This window comes from Marmota flaviventris, chromosome 8 (assembly GCF_047511675.1).
Source record: "Marmota flaviventris isolate mMarFla1 chromosome 8, mMarFla1.hap1, whole genome shotgun sequence".
Taxonomy (NCBI): Eukaryota; Metazoa; Chordata; class Mammalia; order Rodentia; family Sciuridae; genus Marmota; species Marmota flaviventris.
Genome location: NC_092505.1, coordinates 106934130 through 106954716, shown reverse-complemented (window position 1 = coordinate 106954716; position 20587 = coordinate 106934130). Strand labels below are relative to the sequence as shown.

Genomic DNA, 20587 nt, shown 5'->3' with positions numbered 1-20587 from the left:
CCAGGAGTCGGCCAGAGGGATTTCCACGTAATGCTCCATGCGTTCTGTTCTGAAGGTGTTGCAATGCTGTGAGGCCAAGCCCTTGCAAAACACAGTGTCCTTTAAAAAACTGTCTATAGCACTGGGAGATGCCGAAAATAGTGCTCCTGGAATACAGGGCCGGATGCAAGACGCGATCCTACAGCTGTGTGTCCACCGCTCCATGGTCTGGATCTAAGACAGTGTTATACGGAGGAGCTCTGAGAGTCTAATCCCGGGCTAGGGTGTTCCAAATCAGGTCCCAGAGTGTGGGGTGTATCCATCTGACTCTCAGGTCAGAAAAACAGAACACGGTCCAGGATTTTCCGATGGAGGTGATTGGCATGGAGACTTGCTTACCTATGAAATGGAGGAGCTGAGAAGCCAAACAGAGGCTAGAGAGGAATTCCAGAGACTGGCACCAACAGGAGTATCTGCCAAAGTGGACAGGAGGACCAACAAGGGGCATCTGGCTCAGAAACATGGCCATCCAGTGGGAACGAAGCCCTAGTACAGACTTCCCAGTGGAAGCGAGGAGACCACAGGGGGGACCTAACAGGTGCTGGGAAAAACAAGGGGCACAGACAGAATCACACCCTCCTTTCCTCTTCCCACCCCTCACTCCAGTGCCCTGCCTCCCCTTGACCACACCTAGCAGGAGACCGGAGTCCACAGCATCCTGGAAAACATGGTTCTCTAGCAGAATACTGGCTGCCTGGGAGGGTACACTGCAGGGGACTGCGCGTGACCAAAAGTTTGAACTTTGTAAAATGCAAAATGTCACCCAATCACCTTGGAACTGACAGCCCCTATGTTATCAACCTGTATTATTTCTATAAGCTGATTAGAAAGTATTACTGCATCATCACTGAAATTCCTGAACTTCACTTTCATGATTTTTTTTGATAAAAACGTTTGGCGAGGGCTGGGGTTGTGGCTCAGCAATAGAGCGCTTGCCTAGCACGTGCGAGGCCCTGGCTGGGTTCAATCCTCAGCACCACATAAAAATAAAATGAAGATGTTAAAAAAAAAAAAAAGTGTGTGGTGAATAGGGACACTGGCACACAAAACAGAGTCCGGAGGTTATGAGAGGGTAGTGTTAGCCTCTGCTCACTCCCCACCTGACCACTCGACGTATCTCCGTATTCGTGTCTATTTCCTCATCTTAGTGATATCGACCCTTTTCTCTCTTCACAGAAGTCACAGGATTCCCTATCACAGATGGTAGCATTATACGCTCTTCCTTTGACTTCAACCTAGAACCAATTGGGACTGGCCAGTGTAATGCCAGAGAGAGCTCCTCTGTGGAAATGAAATGGGTGTGCCCAGTGGGTCAGACATGGGCCCAGGTGAGAAGGGCTGTAAATCATAGGCTTGGAGACACCCAGCGATCAGCCAGTCATGCAAAGAATTCTCCAGGGCAGTAACTCAGCGGAAAGCTTGTCAGCTCTGCTGGAATGATTCAGGGGTTGGGAATGACTCACTGGGACTGGGGTTAAGTAATCTTGGCTTAATCATATCACTTGGAGCAAAGGTAAGTTGAAGGTTTAATTCCTGGCTGCTCAGTATCTCGTTTGGACCTGGGCAGAGTAATTATCAGTCTAGTCATAGTGTCCAGGCCAGAAAAGCTGCCCAGATGCAGTGTATGGAGCACCAAGATAATGTCCCTGGGATTAAAGAGCTTGTGTATACACACGTGTCTCTGTACACGCACACGCACAAATACATACATGTATTCACACACATATACCCATATATCCACATGTTCATACAGGGAAGAATAACATAACAGTTTCTCAAATCTCTGGAGCAAACTTTATAGACTTAGAAATGATAGCAGAAATTATGAAAATAGAAGTGAATTGATTATAAGAACATGTTCTGCACATAATAACACAAGATCACAAGAAATACAACACACTGGGAAAATGCTTTTAATGAGGACAGGTTAACAGAGCAATGTGCTGTGGCTTGGGCCTGTGATTCCAGTGACCTGGGAGGCCGAGGCAGGAGGGTCACAAGTTCTGGGCAGGGTGGTGGGGGTGTCAGCACCAGAGTGCTTACCTAGCAAGTGCAAGGCCCTGTGTTCAGTCCCCAGAGCTGCAACAACAGCAGAAGAACAGATGAACTTTTGACAAATATTACAGCTGAAGGGACGACGCCTTGATCATTCAGCAGTCTCAAGAGGCCACCGAGTGTGCTGAGCCTACAAGCTCATGGATTCCATGCTGTGAACGTGTCTGGGCCGCGGTTTCTTCATCTGTAAGGTGGTGATGGTCAGAATACTTACTGGAATTTTCCGAGGTTAGTGTGATATGAATGTCACACACGAGTGATGCTCAGCACTTGGTACGCTGAGGGTGAACGGTGGGATCACACACTAATGTCATTATTGTTTAAAAATCGTGAGATTAAATAAATGGAAAAGCACCTGAACAACTCACTGCAATTAACAAGTTAACATGAGGGAAATATATTCACATTTATAATTTATACATATTGTTCTATTTCTGCCCAAATAGTTGAAGAAATCAGTACTCAGTGCTAATCAGGATGGAGTAGAACTGACTCACTCCTTGTGGCAATAAGATCAGAGCTATCCTTTCGGAAAGAAAATCTGCACTGGGTTTTAAAAGCCACAAAATGTTTAGATTCTTATTTGACAATATTCCTATTTAAACTTTTACTTAAAGAGACAACATCCAATGATATGATATGTCATGCAGTAATTTTTTCTACGCTATTTGTGAAAACTATATAAAGTCCAAAGCAGCCACATTATTATAAAATAGTTGATTACATTTTGGAGCAAAAATGGAATGTATTTACATCAACACCATTTGACAATTATTAGCAGCAAAATGGCAACTCATATACTATGGTTATGAGTCCACATTACACTATAAACCATATAGCAACATTCTTGTTATATAATTTTGTATGTTTTCTCTATATTTAGACCCTTATTAAAAGCCTGGAAGGTAATACATAAAAATGAAAATACTTTTGTTTGGGTGATTCAATTACAAATGATGATTAATTTTTATTTTTAGTCCTTGAAAATTCTTTTTAATTGTTCTCAACATACGAAAGTCATGTATGCTTATTGTTGGATCTTTTTTCCCCCAGGGATTGAACCCAGGGACACTTAATTACTGAGCCACATCCCCAACCTTTAAAAATTTTTAAATTTATAGACAGGGTCTCGCTGAGTTGCTTAGGGCCTTGCTAAGTTGCTGAGGCTGGCTTTGAACTTGTGATCTTCCTGCCCCGGCCTCCCAGGCTGCTGGTTTACAGGTGTGAGTCACTGTGCCTGGCTTGCTTTTTTTTTTTTTTTAAGTAGACATTGTAGAGTCACCTAGAGCAGAAAGTAAAAGCCCCCAGTCATCCCTTGTCTCTATTTTCTACCCTCCCTCTCTATTCCTACCAAACTGTCCCCTCTGGGAAGCGATGCCTCAGGAATATGTCTTCCTGATGCCACCCAGGCATCCTGTGCTGTCTGCACAGGTACACTTGCGCAGGTCGCATGCTCGCATAGGTCGCACGCCCGCACAGGTTGCACGCCCGCACAGGTTGCACACACACGTTTTTCTTGCATCACTGGGATTTCTGCTATTCTGCAGCTTGCTCTTTTTGCTTTATTGATATATTGTCTTTTATTTATTTATTTATTTATTATTAGTTGTTCAAGACAATACAATGATCTTGACATATCATACATTTGATTCAAATAGGGTATAAATTGTCATTTTTCCACGTGTACAGATTGCAGGACCACATTGGTTATACATCCATGTGTATACATACAGCAATCCTAGTGTCAGTTGTATTCTGCTGCCCTCCCTATCCCCCCCTCCCCTCCCCTCCCCTCCCATCCCTATTGTCTACCCATACTGCTGTGACACTTATCTCTTTTTTTTTCCCTTCCCTTCCCCCTCACACCATCGTATATGTAGGATCATCTTACTATTTTTAACAAGCAGCTTCGAGGTATCACGTAATACAGGCATAACTACATCCACCCTATCTGGGGACGTTTTTTGCATGGCTTCCGATCCTTCTGTGGTTGGAAGCGTGTTGCACTCCTGCATTCTTCGTGAGTGTGTGTGAGGGTATCCTTAGGACAGAGTTCTAAAATGGAACTGCTGGGTCAAAGATTTATACATTTAAATTTCTGATAGTTACTTTCACACCATATCCTAAAAAGATTTAATGATTTTTATCTGCATGAAAATTATTTTAAAGAAAGTAGTCAAAAGCAAGTCTTGTGAGACTGACATAGCCATAAGCGGAGGTGCCACCCCAAGTGATTTCCTCCCAGAGGGAGGGCATTTAACTCCGTGTCACTCTTCCACACACCCTCCTGACTCCATCCTACCCTCTCCTCTCTAAATTCATGGGATGATCATGTCAGAATACCATATCGGGGCATGCAGGCTGGTTCGAGCATACTAAAGGTCAGTAACTTCCTGAATCGTTGCATCTTGCCTTCTGTTCATGGGCAGCTGGGCTGGCTGCTGGGGATGCCCACTAAGGGGGCTCGTGTGCCCTGACATTTGTTCTGTGCACTCCCCAGCCCTGTGCTTGGACGCTGGCACCTGGAGAGAACAGCTCTTTCTCGAAGCTCTATAGAGATGCCTGTGGGTCTCAGCTGAGCCTTCATAATGAAAAACTGTGATCATGCATAATTGAAAATTTTCTATTGAACAGATTGTTCAGCCCTCAATGGGGCTTGTCATAGTAAGAGAATGATGAAATTCTATATTTACAATCAGCCCCAAGAGGTAAAGTTTAAGTACAGTTCAACCATTGTTAGGCATTTGGTTTAGTGAAATAAGTCTGGTGAGCCAAGGAACCCAATTATCCACTAGATAAAGAATATAACTGAAAACACAGGACAACTTGATAATTTGCTTATTATTTAGAGATTTTTGGAAAACCACAAGAGTTAATACGTATGTATATACTGCCAAATATTGAAATAAAACAGAGCTGGGATTCATCTAGGTATAATTATTACATGGTTGGATATGGTTCTATTATAAGTATTTTTGCCAAGTCCTAATTGAGATATTTTCAAGCACATATATTATTGCTGTACAGTAAATATTAAACAAGACATTTCATCTCATCTGTAATAGGGCACACTTAATAACAATTTCAACTGTGAGTCATCCAAGTTGTGGGTTATCTTCTAATTTAAGGAGACATTTCCAGTACATCTCATAGTGTCCAAACAAGAATCTACATGGTGTGCCAAAAAGAGCAGTCAACAGTGAACAATTAGTATAGAAATTCTGAAGCATCGAGTTGAGGCTTGGTGTGCATACACTGGGCAGGGGTCTCACAACACGCTTGACATGGTTTAGTCTCTCGGACCTAAGTAATAATGAGAGATATCTGGGTTAGAGCTAAAGGAAAGGAAGAAGCAAGCAAGGAAGGAAGGAAGGATGGAAGGGAGGGAGGAAAGAAGGAAGGAGGGAGAAGAGCATCCGTGCTAAAAGAAAGCATTACCTCGGGGTTATAGGAGAATGGGAGCATCTTTTTGGGGATATCTTTATGAACAAGACTCCTGAATTCATGAAAGCAGGCATTGTTTTGTTTTTGTTTTTTATTTTTGTTGATGGCAAAGAAGTAAGTTTTGGAGGAGAGAGGGAGACCCAGTCTTTATTAGGGATTCTAAAATTTCACTAAATAATTCTTAATGCTAACAGTTGTCAGGCTTATTCTTGGTGGGCTTTAGTAAAGGTAGCTGTCAGCATTTGTTTTTTCTAGTGCTCTGGATTGAGTCCAGGCCTCGTGGGTGGAAGTACTTGCTCTACCACTAGGCTACACCCCCCAGCCCAAGGTCAGAATCAGTATTTAAGAGGGAGAAATTTTTTTTATGATTTTAAAATGTGTTCTTTTTAGTTACAGAAGACAGTAGAATCTGATATATTTATTCAGACATGGAATATATCTTATTCTAACTAGGATAAGGAGAATTATTTTTAATTTGCTTCTTTGTGTGTTTGGTCCAAAAAGCAGGATGGTAAGGGTGGGATGAGCATGGACCACAGCCCTCAGGGTCCCATGGCAGCTCTGACAGCGTCAGGTCTGTGAGGATCCTGTCCTAGGCTTGCAGGGAGTCTGGATCTTGTTTTAAGTGGCTTTTCCTTTGCTGCTACCAAAAGAACTGACAAGAGCAATTAGAGGAGGCAAAGTTAATTTGGGGCTCATGGTTTCTGAGGTCTCAGTCCAGCTGGTTCCATTCCTCAGGGCTCCAGGTGAGGCTGAATATCATGGTAGAAGGATGTGGAGGAGAGCACTGGGAACATGGCACAGGGAGGCAAAGAGACACTCCATTTGCCAGATACAAAATATATATCTCAGAGGTGCGTCCCTAGGGACCCACCTCCTCCAGCCACACACCTGCCTTCAATTACCACTCAGTTAAACCCCAACGGGATTAATTCACTGATTGGATGAAGACTCCCATAACCCTATCATTTCTCCTCTGAGCCTTCTTGCCTTGTCTCACACGTGAGCTTTTGGGGGACATCTCACATCCAAACCATAACAGTCCTACTAACACAAAGACACCAAGTCACAGTGGCCCTGAATCCAGCTGGCCCAGCCGTTGAGCTCAGGAAGGTCTCAGGCTCAGTGACTGAGGGCAGCCTGGCAGGGCAAAGCCTCAGGTGGGTGCCAGCCTGTGGAGCAGGGAGGAGGATGGGTTGGCACTGACTTCTGCCAAACTCTGAGGTTGGTGCAGCTTTGGGTGAGCCCTTCTGGGCAGCTGCGTCGACAAGGATGAGGCTGGTGAAGTCAGCACCGGTGGTTCTTCAGCTTCGTTTGGTCTTGGAATCTGCATCTTCCTAAGCCAACTACGAAACTGGGTCTGTTTACAAGCAACATTGGATGGATCTCAATGACCCTTCAACGCTTACCGTTTTAGGCAAGAGGACTACACGTGACAGGAACTAGTCTCTCCCTCTCTGACCTCATTTCTTAACAATGAGTGTCGGTAACAACATGTCTGCGGAACGATTCTCTCTGGTTTACTGAGTGTCATCTGTGTTTTTATCTATAAGACACCTGAAGGTCAAATCACAGAGTGTGGTAAGACCCATAATGTGATGTCATACAAGACAAGAAGCTCCTCTTAATGACAGTGAATAGTTACATTCAGGGGGTGCTCAGGGGCACTGGGCACCATGTTCAGTGCTCAGGGCATGGCAGTGTGCACTTGGACACATCCCGTCTGGACTGGCGTAGACACCTGTGCATCATCTTTATGATGTAGTTAAGGAACCTGAGCAATGAAGTAAGAAATTTCCCACAGCTGGGAAATGGCCATCACCCAGACATTGACCCCCATAAGGAATCACTATCTCCCATTCCCAAACCTCAGGAAATCCTAACCCTTAATACACTCAGGAGCAGTCTGGGCCAGTTTACCTATGTTGTTTCCTTTTGGCATTTTATCTATGCATATAAAAATAAGCTACTTCTGAATCCCGGAGGAGTTGCACGCATGGTACACATTGAGCTGCATGCCTAGTAACAGCAGAACATGGAAGACGCGGCCAGCAGCCTGCTTGGCACACTGTGGTCCTGGGTCTCCTTCAGGACCCAGAGCAGATTCAGGGCTCCTAGGAAGAACTGTTCTCCCTCCACTGCTGCATTCAGTTGAAGCTGAGTGTGTAACCCATGTCACATGGTGAGGAAGGACACCAGTGTTTATCTATGGGGCTCAGCCCCAGAGATAAGGGACTCAAGAGTAGGGCTTCTTCTTTTTCTTTCCTCGTGGTTGTCAGAAGTCCAATCAAGCTGCCATCAACTCCTCCCATTGCCAAGAGCTTAAAGGAACTTGTGGGGCTTAAAAAAAGAAAGCTAGGTCACCCAACAGGTAGAGCATGACAAGTGAGAGGCTACACCCACCTTTGAGGTCCTGTATTCAGAGCCTGACTTCTGCTCCCCTGGGCTGGGATTGTGGATTTTCTTCTGTCAGCTTCATATTTTTGGGGAGGGGTAGCAAGGTGTTAATGCAGTATAGAGCCAGTTCTGTAGAGAGGAGCCTAACCCGGGATTCTCTGTCCTCATCCCCGAGGCTGGGATGCCTGGGACCAGCATTCAAGATGCAGCTAGACCTGACCCAGCTGACCCAGGGAGGACCTTGCCATAGCTAGTGACCTGGAAAATGTTGCCAAGCAAACCCAGCAGCTGTAAGACAGCAGAACACTCGAAATTGTCCCAGAAAAAGACTAGAGGATAGAAACCACAAAACTAACATGGATACCCTCGATGGTGGGAAGATGCAGGATTTCTCCTTCCTTCTATTCTTCATTTGAACACTATTTATTGAGTGGCTACTATGGTTGAGGCATAAAAAATTCTCAATAAGCATTTTATTTTATGTGTGCAAATACACAGGATACACTTAACACAAACCTAGATGGTATAAGTCTGTCACCAGGTGTGGCCTCCTGATGCCACCAAGTGCTACAGTAAACGAGAGATGCATGAAGCTGCTGCTGGTGTCCTGTGGCACAGATTATGGTAAGTTTTGTTTTAATGAATTGAAGGACTATATTCTAAAAGATCAGTAAAAAGCATAGTGTAGTGGATGCATAACCCAGGAACACAGTTGTTTATCATCATGACCAAACATTCACACGTGTAATGATATGTACCACGCTCAGGACTGGTGGCACGGTAGGCTTGTTCGAGGCTGCACACCACAGCGTGTGACTGGCGGCTTGCTTTCTGGATTTCTGGGGGCTATGAGGTCATTGAGCACCCCTGAGCTCCATGAGAATTTTAGGCCACTGGTGTATGCACGGTCGCTGTTGACAGCCATGCCTGTGCGCATGTCCCGTCCTCCTATAGGGGGCAGGCTGGGGGCTGTAGCAGGAGGGCAGGCAGAAAGTCTAAGTGTACACAGGAGACTTCTTGTGGATGGAAAGCAGTCCTGGCCTGAGTGCATTGGAGGGGCCTAGGATTTCAAGAGGCAGAGAGGGGTAGTGGATACTGGTGGATGGTAAGAGCTGGCAGCAGGACACGCTCCCACCTGGGTGGAGTGTAGGGTGGACACAGAATCATAGACCCCCACTGCCTGGGCAGGGCAAGTGTCATCTGTAGAACTAACGAAGATGGCTTGTTTTAACTATGGAAAGAGACACTGTCCCACGGCGCATATATATAAATGGTCTTGTCCATTTTAGATTTTTAAAAATAAATGTGATCATACAGTGTATAGCTCTTTGTGTCTGGCTTCTTTTGCTTAGACAATGTTTGTAAGGTTCATCCATGTTGGGGCATATATCAGAACTTCTTTCCTTTTATGGCTGAATAATATTCCACTGTATGGATATACCACATTTTGTTGGTGTCCTCATTGGACATTGGGTTATTGCCATCTTTTTACTATTATGAGCAAAGCTGTTAAGAACATTGGTTTATAGGCACCTGGAGCACGGGAGCACCTGCTGGAGTCACTGAAGTTCAGATGTTTTCTTTGAGGTCTTCCTAGGGCCTGCCTCGGGCTCAGCCCTCAAGCACCCACAGAGGTTTTCTCTGCAGGCTCTGGGTGGATCCATTTCTGGGCTCCCTCTTGGTAGCTTTTTGACCTCAGAACAGGGGCTCCCTCCTCATTTCATGTAGTAACAAGACCCAGCCTGACACCTGTCGGCACCCAGCTGGATGTCATTTCACACGAGGCTCCTCATTCTCACGGGCTTACAGTCCTATCTTGACAGGGACAGAATTTCCACTGCCACAGTCAGAAGGTGAAAAACTCAAAACCCTGGGCCTTCTAAACCATCGTCAATGACCAAAAAGGTCACCTAAACTCTTAAAGCTTTGTTTTTTAAAACCACTGCGTATGATTTGTATTCCCTGTCATCTTGATTTACTTCTGGTTTTTGGTTTGTCCTAATGTCCCATTTGGTTGGATTTCCCCTTAGTGTGGATCCTCCCTTTGCTGGTTTTCACTTTTTTTTTCACCCCATCCTCATGGAGTATTTTGTAGAGAATTCTCTGTAGTTTAGGCTTCCTAGTTGTGAATTATTTTAATTTTTGTTTATCATAAAAGGTTTTAATTTTATCTTCAAATATAAAACTTAATTTTGTTGGATATAAAATTCTTGGTTGGCATCTGTTTTCTTTCAGAGCTTGAAATATATTATTCCAGGACCTTCCAGCTTTGAGGGTCTGGGCTGAGAAATCAGTTGAAATCTAAATTGTTTTCTCCCTATATGTAATTTATTTATTTTTCTCTCACACCTTTAAGATTTTATCTTTATTCTCTGTTAGTCATTCTCATTATAATGTGTCTGAGTGTGGGTCTGCTGTAATTTTGTATATTTGGGGTCCTGTAAGCCTCTTGTATTTGATTTTTCATTACATTCTTTAAGTTTGAGAAATTTTCTGCTATAATATCATTGAAAAGATTGTGCATTCCTTTATTCCTTTAGTTTATATCTCTGCTCCTTCATATTCTGATAACTGTTAAATTTGGTCTTTTCATGTTATCCCATAATTCTTGGATGTTTTGTTCATGGTTTCTTACCATCTTATCTGCATGTTCAACTCTACTTTTAGGATTATGTATTTTGTCTTTATTGTCTGAGGTTCTGTCTTCCAAGTGGTCTAGTCTGTTGGTGATGCTTTCTATTGAATTTATAATTTGGTCTACTTATTCTTTCATTTCAAGGATTTCTGCTCATTTTTTTTCACAATCTCTAACTGTAATGAAGTGATCTTTCACTTCCTGTATTTTTTCTTTGATTTCATTCCTTCTACTATCCTTTACTTCACATCAATTTAACTATATATAATCTAAACTCCTTCTTGGACATTTCTTCTACTGTGTTATCAGTGGCTTCTGCTATTGAAAAAGCATCTTGGTTTGTTTGGGGCACTTTATTCCCTTGTTTTTTCATGTTGTTAATGTGTTTTTCTATCTAAAAGTATGGATCTAAGGCAGGACAATACAGTGTCCCTGAAGGTTTCCAGCTCTTCGCCTTTACTGGTGAGATCAATATCAACAGCACCCAGTGTACACAATATATAGCCTTAAACCTAATAGCTCCCACTAAGGTGCCTACTGCTTTCTCACATTAAACCAAAATGATGAGTTCAATAACTATCTATAGTACAAAGAGAATATTTGTTAAAATGGTTTACAATTTTCAATGGTGGGTGAGAGAACAGAGGTAGTGTAGTATGCAATATTCATGAGGAAGAGAAAAGCTAGAAGTAAAAATTCACAGAAGAGGAGCTGACAGAGATGGGCTGTTGATTGGAGAAAAGTTGGAAAGAAAATAAACTAGAGAGAGGAAGAATATGAACACAGAGAAAAAAATTAAAGACATAAGAACACAACAAGAATGCAAAACACCATTCGTATATCATTGTCCTCGACATGCTGAAGCATTAAAAACATCCTGTTCTAAATATGGTAGAGAGATTAGTGAATCAAAAAATAAAATAAGTCTTGCTGGAAAGTTGAACTGTCTCTGTCAGTGTTCAACAGATTCTCAGCCCCGTCTCTGCCGTCTCTTGGGATCACCAAACCCAGATCAGCCCTCGCAAACCCAGTCTCCATCTCATTGATCTGGGCTTCAATTCCTCAGGCTTAGCCATGCTGCAGTCCCAAGATCTCAGTGCTGCTCCCACTTGCAGACAGGGATAGACTCCTGCAAAGGGGCAACCTGAGATGCAGCAGCAAGATAAGGGCCACCAGCACTCTCAGCAGGAAGACTCCAGGCTCCTCCAAATCTGCAGGCACCCCCACACTGGCCTGCATGTCCCAGGTGGAGTCCCCAGACAGAGGCTCTTGTGGTGGTCAACCTGCTGGTACCCGGGCCCCAGGCCTTGGGTGCGGCCATATACAGCCAAACCTGGAGTCGGCCCTCAGCAGTCCTCCAGGAAGTGGTAGCAGCAGTGGTTGTGGCACCAGGCAGTGGGTCAGCAGCAGCTGGTAGTGAAACAGTGTCAGTGGTGGCTGCAACAGGCTGTGGGGACAGCATCACCGGGCGATCTCTGGGGGCAGCTGTGGTGTCGGCATCAGTTGCGTTGGAGGCAGCAGTGACTTTGGTGGCAGCAGCACCCAGAAAGAAGACCTCGAGGTGACCTCAGGATGGCAGCAGCAATGGCGGTACTGATGCAGGCAGGTACTGACTGGACAGGAGACCTCCGTGTGTCAGTGGCAGAGACCACAGAGGTAGCGTCAGAGGTAGCCGAGGCCATGCTGGATGAAAAGACCTCCAATAATAACCCTGAATGTTAACAGCCTAAACACGTCAATCAAGAGACACAGACCGGCAGATTGGATTAAAAAGCAAGACCCAACAATATGCTGTCTTCAAGAGACTCACCTCATGGGCAAGGACATCCACAGGCTGAAGGTGAAAGGATGAGAAAATCTTATCACTCATATGGATTGCGTAAACAAGCAGGGGTTTCCATTCTCATCTCAAATAAAGTAGGCTTCAAGCCAAAGTTAATCAGAAGAGGCAAAGAAGGACATTTCATACTTCTCAAAGGAAGTACATATAAGCAGGACAATTATAAATATTTATGCCCCAAACAATGGAGAATCTATGAACATCAAACAAACTCTTCTCAATTTCAAGAGTCAAATAGACCACAAAACAATAATACTGGGTGACATTAACACACCTCTGTCACTACTAGACAGATCTTCCAAACAAAAACTAAATAAGGAAACTACAGAACTAAATAATAAGATCAATAATTTAGACTTAACAGACATATATAGAATATTTCATCCATCAATGAGCAAATATACTTTCTTCTCAGCAGCACATGGCTCCTTCTTTAAAATGGACCATATCTTATGCCACGAAGCAACTCAGTAAATTAAAAAAAAAAAAAACAAAAACACAGAGATAATACCCTGCATCTATCAGACCACAATGGAATGCAATTAGAAATCAATGATAAAATAAAAAATAGAAGGTACTATAACAAATGGAGACTAAATAATACACAATTGAATGATGAATAGATAGTAGAACTAATCAAGGATGAAATTAAAAAAATTCTTAGACATAAATGAGTACACTGATACAACATGTCAAAATCTCTGAGACACTATGAAGGCAGTGCTAAGAGGAAAGTTTATTGCATTGAGCACAGTAATTAAAAGAATAAAAAGTCAACAAATAAATGACCTAACACTACATCTCAACCCTAGAAAAAGAAGAACAAATCAACACCAACAGCAGTAGAAGGCAGGAAATAATTAAAACCAGAGCTAAAATCAATGAAATTGAAACAATTAAAAAAATTGACAAAACAAAAAGTTGGTTCTTTGAAAAAAATAAATAAAATAGATAAACCCCTGGCCATGCTAATGAAAAGAAAGAAAACTCAAATTACTAAAATACAAGATGAAGAAGGAAATATCACAATGGACATGTCTGAAATACAGAAGACATTTAGAAACTATTTTGAAAATTCATATTTCAACAAAATAGAAAATATCAAAGACATCAATAAATTTCTGGAGACATGTGACCTACCCAAACTGAATGAGGAGGCCATACATGGTTTAAACAGATCAATTTCAAGTAATGAAATAGAAAACACCATCAAAAGCCTACCAACCAAGAAAAACCCAGGACCAGATGGATTCTCAGCCGAGTTCTATAAGACTTTCAAAGAAGAATTAACACCAATACTCCTCAAAGTATTCCATGAAATAGAAAAGGAGGGAACCCTTCCAAACTCATTCTATGAGGCTAAAATTACCCTGATACCAAAACCAGACAAAGACACATGAAGGAAAGAAAACTTCAGACCAATATCCCTGATGAACATAGATACAAAAATTATCAATAAAATTCTGGCAAATCACATACAAAACCATTAAAAATACAGTGCACCACAATCAGTTGGGTTCATCCCAGAGATACAGGGTTGGTTCAACATACAGAAATCAATAAATGTAATTCATCATATTAATAGACTTAAAACCAAGAATCATATGATCATCTCAATAGATGCAGAAAAAGCATTTGACAAGATACAGTACACTTTCATGTTCAAAACACCAGACAAAACTAGGGATAGTAGGAACATACCTCAACATTGTAAAAGCTATCTAAGCTAAACCCAAGGCCAGAATCATTCTAAATGGAGAAAAATTGAAAGCATTCTCTCTGAAAACTGGAACAAGACAAGGATGTCTTCTTTCACCACTTCTATTCAACATCATCCTTGAAACTCTAGCCAGAGCAATTAGACAAAAGAAAGAAATTAAAGGGATACAAATAGGTAAAGAAGAACTCAAACTATCACTATTTGTGGATGACATGATTTTATATCTAGAAGATCCAAAAAATTCTACCAGAAAACTTCTGGAATACAATAACTAATAAATGAATTCAGCAAAGTCGCAGGATATAAAATCAACACCCATAAATCAAATGCATTCCTATACATCAGTGATGAATTCACCAAAAGAGAAATTAGGAAAACTACCCATTCACAGTAGCCTCAAAAAATAAAATAAGATACCTGGGAATCAATCTAACAAAAGAGGTGAATGACCTCTACAATGAAAACTACAGAACACTAAAGAAAGAAATTGAAGAAAACCTCAGAAGATCTCCCATGCTCCTGGATAGGCAGAATTAGTTTGTCAAAATGGCCATACCACCAAGCATTATGCAGATTTAATGCAATTCCTATTCAAATCCCAATGTCATTCTTCATAGAAATAGAAAAAGCAATCAAAAAATTTATTTGAAAACATAAGAGACCCAAAATAGCTATGCAATCCTTAGCAAGAAAAGTAAAGCAGGAGGCATCACAATACTGGACTTTATACTACAGAGCTATAGTAACAAAAACAGCATTTTATTGGCACCAAAATAGACTTGTAGACCAATGGTACAGAATAGAGGACACAGAGACAAACCCACATAAATATGATTATCGCATACTAGACAAGGGTGCCAAAAACATTCAATAGAGAAAAGATAGTCTATTCAACAAATGGTGCTGGCAAACATGGAAATCCATATGTAGCAAAATTTATCTCTCATTCTGCACAAAACTCAACTCAAAATGGATCAAAGACTCAGGCACTAGAACAGAGACCTTGTGCCTAATAGAAGAAAAAATAGGCTCAAGTCTTCACCATGTTGGCTTAGGGTCTGACTTCCTTAACAAGACTCCTAAAGCTCAAGAATCAATGAATGGGATGGATTCAAATTAAAAAGCTTCTTCTCAGCAAAGGAGTGAGCCTACAGATTGGGAGAAAATCTTTTCCACATGCACCTCTTATGAAGCATTAATCTCTAGAATATATAAAGAACTCAAAAAACTTAACACCAAAACAGCAAATAACCCAATCAATAAATGGGCTAAGGAACTAAATAGACACTTCACAGAAGAAGAAATTGATCAACAAACATATGAAAAACTGACCATCATCTCTAGCAATTAGAGAAATGCAAATCAAACTACACTAAGATTTCATCTCCTATCAGAATGGCAATCATCAAGAATATAGTCAACAATAAATGTTGGCGAGGTACACTCATACGTTGCTAGTGGGACTGCAAATTGGTGCAAGAAGTATGGAGATTCCTCAGAAAACTTGGAATGGAACCACTATTTGTCCCAGCTATCCCACTCCTCAGTTTATACCCAAAGGACTTAAAATCAGCATACTACAGTAATGCAGGCATGTCAATGTTTATAGCAGCTAAATTCACAATAGCTAAACTATGGAGCCAACCTAGATGTCCCTCAATAAATGAATGGATAAAGAAAATGTGGTATATATATTTAATGGAATATTTCTCAGCTTCAAAAAAGAATGAAATTATGACATTTTCCAGTAAATGAATGAAGTTGGAGAATATCATGTTCAGTAAAATAGCCGATCCTGAAAAACCAAAGGCCGAAAGTTTTCTCTAATATGTGAATGCTAATTCACAATAAGGCAAGGTGGGGCGCACTAGAGAAGAATGTCATTACCATAGATTAGGAAGAGGGAAGTGAAGGGAGGGGCAGGGAGGGGATAGGAAAGACAGTAGAATGAAACAGACATTATTACTGTATGTATATATGTGACTGCATGACCAATATAATTCTGCAACATGTGCACTCAGAAAACTGAGAATTACATCCCATATGATATATATCAAAGTGCATAAATGCATTCTACTGTCATGTACAACTAATTAAAACAAAAATATTTTTTTAAAAAACACTGCATAATATTCAAAACTGTACCTTTATTCTTTTAAGTATGTTTTAAAAATGTGACTTTCTGATCTATGAACTGGAGTCCAAGACAAAGACATCTTAGCCCAGATCCTCAGGCCACTTCCAAAACCCCTCTTCTTTCTCCTAGCTTTTCTTTTAACTTGCTCTCAAACCACTAACGTCTTCCCTATTACCTCCTGGTAACTATAAACCTCCCTTTCAAAAACCCCAAATCACAGCTTCTCTTCTTAAAACTCTCATCCCAGATGCAGCCCCAGGGTTTTTCTCCAACCTCCAATCTTCTTTTCAAAACTCTATAAACTCACTTCCAGCACATTTCCCTCCCACATGTAACTTCCCTGAGCTAAGTCTCCTCCTGGGAACCATGTGTGCCCTGTTATTCCCATGGGGCAGGGACTGCTGCAGGGGCAGGCAGGGAAGAGAGCAGTGACCTGGCAAGCATGTGGAGGCAGGTGGGGAGGACAGAACTCTGAGGACTGCAACCGCAGGCACCTGGATAAGCCACGGGTTACTGACAGCTACCTTCACGTGCCCGGAAGTTGATTTTCTCATCGGGACTGTCCAAAGTCCCTGGCTCACAGGTGGTGCTCAGGAAAAATATCTGTGGACTTGATAAAGTGGACTGAAGAGTGACCTCGAAGCTCTTCTTAGCTCTAAGTAAAACTCTGACATCTGTAAGGTCAAGATGTAGAGGACTGCAGAACTTTGTAAATTTAAATTATGCAAAAAAATGCTTCCATTTTTGTTCTTCATTTTGTTCAGATTAAATATATGTGTATATATATTTAATATATATATACACATGTCAAAAAGGAAAAAAAATGGAATTTTACTGAGAAAAGATATAAGACAGTTATCCCCCCACCCTTTTAGACTCTAAATGCCTTGATTACATTCTGCTAATGAAAATTACTGTAGGGCTGAGGTTCGGGCTCAGTGATGGAGCACTTTCCTGGCATGTGTGAGGCACTGGGTTCGATCCTCAGCACCACATATAAGTAAATGACATAAAGGTCTTGTGTCCATCTACAATTAAAAAATATTTTAAAAATTGAGTGCTTTTTTTTTAAAGAAAATAACTGCAGATCCATGGAAATAACTAAAGACAGTGAGATTAGGAACATGAGCTGGGAACACAGGGTATCCAACCAGGGTGGTTCTCAACTGCTCAGAGGCAGTAATGAACGTGAAATGCCATGTCATCAATACTGTTGATTGATTAAGAGCATGAATCATCTGATAGAACTAAGGGCTAAGCTCATCTAACAGGACCAAAGGTAAATGGTCATGCTGGTTTCAATGAACAAGTAACATCGTCTAAAAATTCTTTCAAAAGTTTTAAGACAAAATGGGATATGGATCAATATATAAAAAATAAAACTATATTTGTTTATTTATTTACTTTTGTGGTACAGGGATTGAACCCAGGGATCCTCTATCACTGAGATACATGCCCAGCTTTTTATATTTTTTATTTTGAGACAGAGTCTCACTAAGTTGCTCAGACTGTCCTTGAACATGTGATCCTCCTGCCTCAGCCTCCTGAGTTGCTGGAATTATAGGTATGTACCACTGTATCTGTCCTCTACAGAGTTTAGAAGAAAACAGAAGATAAAATCTTCATGACTTTGGGCTAGACAAGGAGTTCTTAAATAAAACCACCAAAAGCATGATCCACAAATAATACTTGATATATTTGTCTTTAAGAACATTAAAATTTTGCTTTGAAAACGATGCACTTAAAAACAAGTTATAGACTTGGATACATCTTTCAGAAATCATACATCTAAAAAGAATTTATACCTAGAAAATAAATGTAAATCACCTGTAAAATTTAGCAAAAGAAAATAACCTAATGAAACGAAGCAAAACATTTGAACAGATACCATATATATATCATATTATTATATATATCATATATAATAGCAAAGTAGTTCATGACAAATGCTCATGTGTGCATTAGTCATTGGAGAATGAAATTCCAACCACAATTAAATATTACCACACACTCATTAGAATGACGAGAAACAAAAGCAACACTGAAATTTCCAAGGGCTGACTATGGTGAGGAGCAACTGGACTCCACTCTTTTCTGGTAGGAATGCAAAATGCTATAGCCACTCTGGGAAATCTGGCAGTTTATTTTGCAATTAAATCCACACATATCATGTGACTCAGTGATCCCTCTCCTAGGTATTTATTCCAGAGAAATAAAAATTCAAATTTACATAAAAACCTGTACCCAAATATTTATAGCTATACATAATAGCCAACAACTGGACTCTACCTACCAACATACCCTTCCCTGGGTGGATGGATAAACAAACTATGGCCCCTAAAAATGGAATAGTACTCACATATATCAAGAAGGGACTACTGACCCTTACAGCAACACTAATGGTCTTCCAATGCTTTCCGCTAAATGAAAGAAGTCAGACTCAAAGGCTTTGTCACCTAGAATCCAGTTTAAGTGGCATTCTGGAAAAGCCCCAGGATGGAATTGCAAGTGGCTGGATGAGGGTGGCAGGTTTGACTCTGGAGGAGGAAACATCAGGGGCATGGGAGGAGAACGTCACCATGGACTCTGATGGTGGTGGTGGTTACAAATGGACTTCACCCATTTGTTAAATCTTACAGAACTGTATGTGAAATAAAAGTAACATGTGACATGTAAGCTGGAAAAAATTTTCTGCAAATAATGGAAGTTGAGAAACAAATCAAGTCACCTGAGAACTGCCATAGTCAGTCACGAGGGTTTAATTTTTACTGAGAATAATCCTGCTTTTCATGCTTTACCAGTAGCACAAAGGGTACACAAGGACGTTTTCCTGATAGTGTATTTACACAGCTGCGAGGTGACCCTTAAAGAAGTTCTCAAACACAGGGTGGCGGGATCCCCTGGCCTTTTCCAACAAGCTGCCCATGAAGATCCCATGACGTCAGGAGAATTATGACTGCCTGGACCGACCGCTGGTCAAACAAAGCTCTGATAACACCACGCCAGCCCTTCCCACCTGAGTAAATGTCCCCAAGGCCTTGGGAGGGTCAGCCACTGCAGTGCCTGTGCCTTCTGCTTCCTGGATCCACCAGAGGCTGCCCCCACCTCACTCTGAGAGCTTCCCTGGAGAAAGGCCAGACCCAGTCTGGGTGCTGCCTGGGGCCAGGCTTCCCTTTGGCAAGCTGGGTCAGCGCTCCATCCTGTCTTTAACCATCTGTGGTTTAGGAGTTAGAGGTTGTCTTGAGTGTCCCTGGTGTCCTTGCCACCCTGTGCCAGGCTCTCGCCACTGCAGTGCCTCTGCCTGCCCAAGGCTTCCTTCAGTGACTCTAGGGAAGAGGAAGAGGACCGCAAAGCTTACAGTGCAGATATGGCCTCTTCCCACCTACAAATCCCTGAATACAGGAACACCACGGAGATCCTCCTGTGCAGGAGACCCTGTGGTTAGAGGTCTTCCCAAGTTCATTGCATGGAGTGTTAGTGATTCACTAGAGTTTATCCCGTGTCTGGATAATGAGTAAGTTTCAAAACATTACCACCAGAAGTTCCAGGTGCCCGTCCCAGGCCAGTGGGCTGCCCTCTCCCCCTCCTGCTCCCATCATGGCCGCGGCCTGTGAATCCAATGTGCCAAACTTGCTTTCCTGCAGAAATTACCTTGGAAATGGAGCTGGGATTCCAGGGGTCCTGGTCTTGAAGAGAATCTAATCCAAGAAGACAAGCGGAACCCACAGGCTAGGAAGACTCGGAGTTGGAAGAAGAATTCACAACTAATCAGGAAGATAAACAGAAAAGTAGTGCAGCCAAAAATGAGCCCGTTTCCCACGTGCTCCAGCAGAGGGAGGGAGCTGCCCTTTCCCTCCTAGCCTCCTCTAGGGCTTAGCACTTAACAGCCCAAACCATCCCCCAGAGGGGCTGTTGCCATCCCCTGGATTGACCTGGCTTACTCCATCCAGCCTGGCATCGAATGGCACCACTTTGCGTGACTTCATCTTGGTCCCTCCTTGTTCCCTTTTATTAGCCCTGTGTCCTGAAACCTCTCTGAGCCCCCTTTGTGCCCGCTAAACCAGAACCCAAACGAACCTGGTCTCAGGAGCAAGGCGTGACTAGCATGTTTTTTTTTTCTTCGGAGTTTCCAACACTTGCTCTTCAAAGGAAATGTAATCTTTGTGTTTCTGCATCATTTACACTCAATTTAAGAGGTCCTCTTTCAAAAGGGCAGTGCAGTGTCCAAACAGCCTTCCTGACATGCATGCATCTCATAAGCCTCCAGAATTCTGCCTCTGAAGTCAGTCAATGTTTTCTATGACTATGTTGAAAGTACGA

At 42.0% G+C, this 20587-nt stretch overlaps 1 long non-coding RNA gene across 1 annotated transcript; it reads right to left on the bottom strand.

Annotated features, from left to right (window-relative positions):
- Window positions 1-19010: 19010 nt before the first annotated feature.
- Window positions 19011-20078, bottom strand: LOC139706724 (uncharacterized). The gene is made up of 2 exons (XR_011708363.1): window positions 19919-20078; window positions 19011-19593 (listed from the first exon to the last, which is right to left on the bottom strand). It is a non-coding gene; the product is annotated as an uncharacterized lncRNA (long non-coding RNA).
- Window positions 20079-20587: the final 509 nt, after the last annotated feature.